Here is a 7,561-nt window from a genome sequence, read left to right as displayed (position 1 = left end):
TTTCACCATGATCGAATCATTCTTGTCTGAGTTGCTGTATTATAAAAAGCATTCAAGCTGCCCTGCACCGGCTGTTGGTGTGACCACCGTTCCATCGTTGAGCGGCCTTTGTGGCGTTCGAGCCCGCGATGTGCCCCCAGTCAGGGCTTTGGGGTGCCAGTGGAGGCTAGCACAGAATGCAATGACAACGGCTTCAGAGAGGCAGAATACGCTGCCATCAACTCCATGTTGGAGCAGATCAACTCCTGTCTGGACCAGCTAGAGGAGAAGAATGAGCACCTCCATGCCTGCCTCTAGAAGCTGCTTGAATCCAACCCGCAGACTCACCTTGAGTTCCGTCAGCAGTTCCAGGAGGTCCCCAGCAGTGTGAGCAGCCCCTGGGCTCTGGGAGCCCCTAGCCAGGCCCCAACCTGGCCTCCCTGAGCCAGGCTCTGGCCTGAGCACCACCTGGCTCAGACGTCTTCTCAAGGGCTCGCCCACAGATTTCCTGGTGAATCTGCCTGCCTAGGCCACCCTTCTGGTACTTCCCTTGACATGCATAGGCCAGCCCCCACCACCTGGCATCCCCTCCTGGGGCCAGGTTTGGGCCTGTGGTCCACACACCACACCTTACCTGCCTGCCCAATTCCTGGGCACTCCCCACTCTGCCCGTGCCTTGAGTGTCTACATTAAACAGGTCTCCAATGCAAAAACAAAAACAAAAAACCTCCAAAGTCCCCTGTAATTTGGTTACTGTCTCCACCACACTACTGAAACCAACCCCTCTCATTGTTACCATGACCTACTTCTCATCAAATCAAATGATCTAAGGCCATCCTCATTCTCCTTCATCTTTCTGCAGGAATTGGCTGACTTGAAAGCTGGCTCTGACCCTAAAAATTTTCCCTTCCCCGGCTACAGAGACAGCACACTCTCCTAGGTCTACTCTTATTTCTCCAACTCAGAGAGGTGGCAGAAAGTCAAATCACAGTGTCCAAGAGGGTGTGGTGTCATCCCAGGTGGAGCTGACAGCCAAGGGTCCGAAAGTATGCAGATGAGGGGAGTTAGTGACAGAAGTCTCTAGCTTTCATTATTTTGTTTTTAAATTGAGGTTGGAGTGAGAGGACAGGAAGAGGACGCTGCCCAGTGGCTCACCCTTCAGTGAGAGGGGCCTGAGATAGGCCAGGTAACAAGTTGGGTCCCTGGCCAAGTGCACTGAGATTCAGGGTCATATTTCGACCCCAGGAGGGAAGTGGAGTGAGAACCAGGAATTGGGGCAGAACCCACTCCTACAGAGCGGGCAATCCAGGGATTACGCTGCAGTTTGGTGGGTGTGTAGAGGTGCAGGACTCTTAGCTTTGGTAAATCAGATAATGAGCCAAGATGTTTCAGATACTCCCCTACTAGCTGCCTCCACACTTTTCCTTCAACCTCCTTCGTGGATGAGGGTGGAATGTCTACTATCACGCTTATCTTTTCAAGGTTGAGTCAGGCACTGGAGAGGACTGAGGATGCAGATTACTGGTCAGTGCCAGTAAGTGTGTTGGACTATATGAGTCTCCTATGCCTAATTCTGGGTTGTCCATGTCCTTCTTTTACCTTGCTTCATGCTCCTCTTCAGAAAGCCCGCCTCTCCCCTATCCTGAGCCTTCAGGACTCACCTGGGATCTAGTCTGACTGTTTTTTTTTTGCAGCTCTTACTTCCACTTGGATGTCCCACTATCATCAGTTCAGACTCATCATGCTTTTTGGCACTATCATTTTCCTTTTTTTCCTAGACACAGAGATATGTCATCATCTTGAGCTTGTTCTCGCCTTATCTTTTTCTTCACTTGATTCATCATGGAATTCTGATCTACTGAAATAGAAACCTAACTGGTCTCTTCTCCCAAAACTTTCTCTGTCAAATGCATTATATATATTATGCCCTGAGCATCTGGAAAGCTGACAGCAGAAAAGGTTAAAGATTAAAAAATATATACGGGAGGGTAAAAATCACATGAAAATCCTCCTAGCTGCAAAACCAAGCACCATTATTTATCGAGACCGACAGCCCAGGATATAGAAGCAGCAATGATGTCCAGCCAAAAGAGTGAAAAACTGAACGGAAAGACTGTTTAATTGAGCCATGAAATGAAGAGATTTTGGAGATGATGTAATTCAAACTCTTCCTTATGCAGTATAGGAAGCCAAGGCAGACTAGATAATGAAGAGGAAGGCTTTTCAATGACAGGAGTCTTCCAGTGGCATATCTATACATTAGAACCAAGAGACTGGACAAACATCACAGGTTAGGTCTGCAGGCAGGACAGTCATGATTACCCTTTCAGGGCCACAGACTACATTCCAAATCCTGGCTAATTCTTGGGCTCAAGGGATCATAGCTGGAAAAGTGTGAACTTATTACACCTTCTGCTAACACAAATATAAAAAGATACATAAATATGTATATATATTCATGAATACATGTGTATGTCATTTGCAGCAAGTTTTTTTTATATGAAAGATAGATGTTTATGGTATTATTATGGCTGATGATTCAAGATATAGCAACTGTATTTCTGATTAGAATAATGAAAAAAAACTATAGCTTGAGAACGTATTGAATTAGGAGAGGGACTAGAACACGTCTTACAATCAGATGATCTCTTAGCAGTGCCTCTTGTGAGGGCCTGGGGGGAAGAGTTCCACACTGAAGTTCTTGTAACCTGCCTGCTGATTGGCTTCTGCACCTTTCAGATGGTCCAGAAGGGCTCCTCTAAGATGCCAAATGCTGCTGAAAAGGTGCTTGTCCATACCTCACTGCTTGTGTGATTCTTTGAAGCTGGCAGTGGTTAAACTGAACAGAAACACAAGCTGTGAATCTAAAGGTAATTATTCACAAAGGAGAAAAAAATCCGGTGAAACCAACGGCCTTGATAATCCTCAGGCCCTCACTCCTCTCTCAGCTTCTTATCAGAGACTTGTCCTTCCCAGTTCAAAGTCTATTCTCTCCAGGAAGTTGCTCAAGGTCCCTCCCCCGCAGAATCCTGTGGTTTGTTCCTTAGCAGAATATAGCACTTCTCATAATCTGTCTTGTATTTTTGTGACTTTGGCATGCATCTGTCTCCTTCATGAGGCCATGAAGCCTTGAGAAGAAGGTATGTTTTATGCATTTTCAATACTATCCTTTGTACTACATAGATGCTTAATAGAAGATAATTGACTCAGAGTTGGGGTGGACAGGAAGGGTGAAATAAAACTGATTAGAAAAGGTGAGCAATTTTAATAGGTGGGAGGACCCTTACTAAAGGGGCTTCTAAAGGGCTGATGGGAAGGCACTCCACCCCAGAAAGGAATCAGCCTGGACACTACGCTCATCAGTGGGGAATTGCAGCTTAATGCCACTGATCAACAGTTAGGGGTGTAGGCTGTATATGGAAGAGTGAGTTATCGTCTAAGAACTTGGAAATAAGCTCTATGAAAGTTAACCTGGTGGGGAACAGAGTGCTTCCTCAGCTCTGGTAGAGATATTCAATTGGCAAAACTCCCTAATTTAATCAACAATAGTAATCTGAAGAAAGACTGCTTCAACTCAAAGGAGTGGCTAGATTAGAAAAGCAGGACTCAGAGGAAAAAATATTGCAAGGTGCATTTAGTATTGTTCACTGGAAAGAAAAGCTAAATTTAGACTTTGTAAACATCCTGAAAGTTGAGAGATTTCTTCCGTTGCAAGGCAGAGATAAGTTAGCCAGCTCCCTTAAAACCCAGCTGAAATATCCTTTAGGAATCAATTACTGTCTGGGGGAATCATTCTAGACCAATGGTTTTCAAAATGTGGTTCCCAGATCAAAGATCAGAATCACTATTACCTGAGAGTTTGCTAGAAATGCAAATTCTCAGGTCCTATCTTAGACCTACTGAATCAGAAATTTTCAAGGGGATGGAGGGTTGACAACAAATCTGTTTTAATAAGGGGTTTTTAACCTTTAGCAGGTATCAAAATTGCCTGGAGAGCTTAAAAAATACAGACTGCTGGGCATGGCCTCCAGTGTTTGGAAATGCAGACTCCAGGCCCCACTCCATTCGTCTAGATCAGTGCTTCTCAAAGTTTAACGTGAGTGGGAATAATCTGGGAATCTTGTAAAATTATAGCTTCTGATTCGGTAGGTCTGAGGTGGGGCCTAAGAGCATGCATTTCTAACAAGGAGATGCTGATGCCAGTTCACAGCCCGTACTTTGATTAGCAAGACCCTGGGACAGAGATTCGCAAACTTGCCTGCACAGTAGTATCATCTGTGCAGCTTCAAAAACTTCCGATGCCTGGGCCCTACTCTGAAGATTGTAATTGAATTGGTCTGCGGTGTGGCCTGGGTTTTGGAATTCTAAAAGATCTCCAGTGGTTCCAATGTGCAAGTGTTGCTGGCCTTGGATTTCCTTGCTGTTTCAGGTAACCAGAAAGTAAGCTCTAGGTCCTCTTGGTCAATCAAGAAGCAGTGGTCACTTGTTGCTATCCTTCCTGCATCACCATTCTCCTTAGATCCGATGATTCAGCGTTGATTGGATTAGGATGGTAATGCTTGACATGCTGTTTTTTCACTGGTTGGGCAGGTATGGAGTAGGAAGGCCTAACGTTGGCACAATTATCTAAGGTATATTCCAAAGGGAGGGGGCCTTACAGATTTAGGCCTTCAGAAGGGAAGTCCTGTGTGGACCCCCCTCTCTTCTCACCTTCTTCTCCTCAGTATGCCCCTACTCTAGTCTCCTTGCACAGCCTCTTCTTTCAGGTTTCCTAGGTCTTGTGTTCCCTCTTTAAATTCCTCCCCTTCCCCTATAGACAGACCTCCAATGGGAGGTACTGCCACTTAAGGGGTGGTTCAGAAATTTGTGGAGGCTTTTCTTCTCTTCTGGCTCTCACAACAATTAGAGTTATCCTTAGACATTTAATGGGCAGGACTCAGATTGCTAGACGTTCAGCAGCTGTGCAGGGCACTCCCACACAAGGGACATTACTGCATGTCCGATAACTTTGAATGACTTGCCACTCATATGAATAGTTGAAAATCCGTTGTAATTAGGCTCTAACTTTATTTTTAAGTATAAACGCAAGGCAACGTATGCATACACTAAATTTGCTAGGAATGCCACCATAAGTATCATGGAATGATTATACCTTGTTTTGTTCCAAAATTTGCCAAAAACTATTTTGGAAAATCATGCAGGTCTATTCATGGTATTTGAATCACCATCATAACATCCCCATATCATGCTGCATTTGCAGCTGTTATATTCAAAGTGATTTACAGTGAGAAGGATGCATCGGAGTACCTCATTGTGTCTTCCTGTCTGCCCAAATATTTACATATATAAATATATAGTATTTCATAATAAATCACCTTCCTTCTACAATTCCTTTATATCTCTTTAGACATCTTATGAATTTTTAAATTGTGTGTCTAGCTAAAATACATTATTTATAAGTTGTAGTTCAGGATCACAAAGGGGACATAAAATATTTCTTACGAAAAGAGTGTTGGGACTGATGGGGTAGGTGGTAAGGGAGGCATCTAAGGAAGTTAGGTGGGATCTGGCTCAAAAATCTGAGGAGACTCCTAATTCTGAGCTGAAGCTCAGTTATTACCTGAGAATGAAGGGTACTCCTACCCTTAAAAAAGGGATATTTTCCAGAAGACAGATAATTTGTCTTACAGGAGGTAAGCATGTTTCTCCTACCACTTTCTGTTTGGCCCTGTTCTTTATAAAATTGCACTAGCATTACCATCCTTAAGATCATTTTTCTCTTTCCTGAACCTGGTCCCACCTTCCAGGAAACGGTTCTGCATTAGCCATTTAGGATGGCTCCAAGTAAATTCTCTGTAATCCAGAGATCTCTCCCAGATGGACACAGCCATGCTCTAATGCTTTACTCTGCCTTAATTATTTAGTGTCCCCTCCTAGTTGCGGGCCATTACTTTAGACTGTCCATCTCATTTTATTTCTATTTTCACCAAGTAACTTTCAGATAAATTAAGAGTCCCATTATATTTGATAGCAGAACAAAAGGTGTCCAGATCGGCAGCGAACATGCCAAAATCTTTTTCAAGTTAAAGACGAGTTGGGTAAAAATTAAAGACACCAGAAAGGATGAATATAGTGTTTCTAGTAACTCTATGCAACAGTGGTAGATCCCCACAGTCGCTCTGGGGAGACTGTCAAACACTCCTGGGCATTGCCACCTTGTTTAGGGCACAAAATTTCCTTTCATATCTCCATCCCTATACAAGGTTTTGAAGTCCCACACTGATCAGGGGGTGCGACTAAACTCAGGCCCCAGAAAAGCCTGCCAAGCCCTCACCGCATTCGCCTCGCCGGCCCGGCGTTCTCCGCCCCGCGGGCCGCGCCCGTGCGGCCCCGCGTCTCCGGCGGCGCGCAGCCTCCTCCCCGCTCGCAGCCCGGCTCCGCCTCCGGCTTCCGCTCCTCCCACCCGCGGAGGCCGGAGCCCGGCTCCCGCTTCCTGTTGCCCAGAGCCGGGCGGCCCCGCGTGACCGCCAGCTGCCTCCGGCCCGGGTGGCTCCGGGGAGGGTCGAGCGCCGCCCGCCGCTGGCCCTGGCCCCGGGTCGGCAGCCGGGCCGGTGGGAAGGGCCCGGCGCGGCCAGGCGGTAACCCGGGGACTCGGCGCCGCGGTCCCTGCTGGCCGCTGCGGGAGCGGGCGCGGTGCGTGAGAGGGAAGTGGGAAGGACGAGGGAAAGGGAAGGGGAGGGCGCGGGGACAAGACTCAGAAGAGGGAGGAAGAGACCAAGTGAGAATGGGTCGCTCTTCCCTGCTCTCTGTGGTCCTTGGATGGAGAGCGTAGCTGCCGCGAGCCGACCGTGCTGTGCTGTGCGCGCTGTTTGTAGTAACAGAACCCGGGCTGTGCTTACGAGGGTAGACTGTCATATAGCCAGCTTAAATGTGTGGTGGATGTTAATGTGTTAACAAATACGGCAAGGTCTCCAAGACATACTAAGTGCAGAATAGTGTCTAAAGTATGATCCTCTTTGTATAAAGAAGAAAAGGTGGGGGGCTGTTGGGGGAGAGACGTATAGACCTATACATACATTTGTGTATGCACAGAAAGTGTCAAACTCTTCGTATAAATCCTGGGGTTGGTTTTCCCTGGAGAATGGAGCCAGTGATGAGGATTTTTAGTTTTCATGTGCAGAGATTTTTACTTTTTATGTGTAGGTCAGCCGAGTTTCTCTTCACAAACATCAGGGTGCAAAAAATATGTAACTCTATTTTTACATTAACTTCATTTTTGTTGTGAGACTTCTTTTTAAAATCTTGAGTCAGTTCTGAAATTCCCCATTCCTTTCACCAGGGACTTACATAGCACAAAGACACTGGGCACACAGGCCATCATTCTTGATGCCACTTGCCTGCACTGATGTCCAGTGAAATATGCATTGTCCTTTCTGGTTCTGGATTTTGCCAGTCCCTTCAAGTCTTCTTCAAAGTGTTCTACGTTCCTGGCCATAAGCTCTTGCCTATTAAGGATTAAGTGATTGACTTAACATACTTATTCCTAAAATACTTAAATGTAAATAGGAGATAAGCATTTGTT

At 46.0% G+C, this 7,561-nt stretch overlaps 1 protein-coding gene across 2 annotated transcripts in view; it reads left to right on the top strand.

Annotated features, from left to right (window-relative positions):
• Nucleotides 1–6,484: 6,484 nt before the first annotated feature.
• Nucleotides 6,485–7,561, top strand: part of TEP1 (telomerase associated protein 1) — a 35,669-nt gene continuing 34,592 nt past the window's right edge. For both annotated transcript variants that reach the window (XM_072962754.1, XM_031672977.2), the window contains exon 1: nucleotides 6,485–6,672. The gene's annotated coding sequence lies outside the window, so the exon portion shown is untranslated. The remainder of the gene's footprint in view (nucleotides 6,673–7,561) is intronic.

Source organism: Vicugna pacos, chromosome 6 (genome assembly GCF_048564905.1).
Source record: "Vicugna pacos chromosome 6, VicPac4, whole genome shotgun sequence".
Taxonomy (NCBI): domain Eukaryota; kingdom Metazoa; phylum Chordata; class Mammalia; order Artiodactyla; family Camelidae; genus Vicugna; species Vicugna pacos.
The sequence above is the reverse complement of the archived record's forward strand: the minus strand, read 5'-3'. Positions and strand labels throughout refer to the sequence as shown.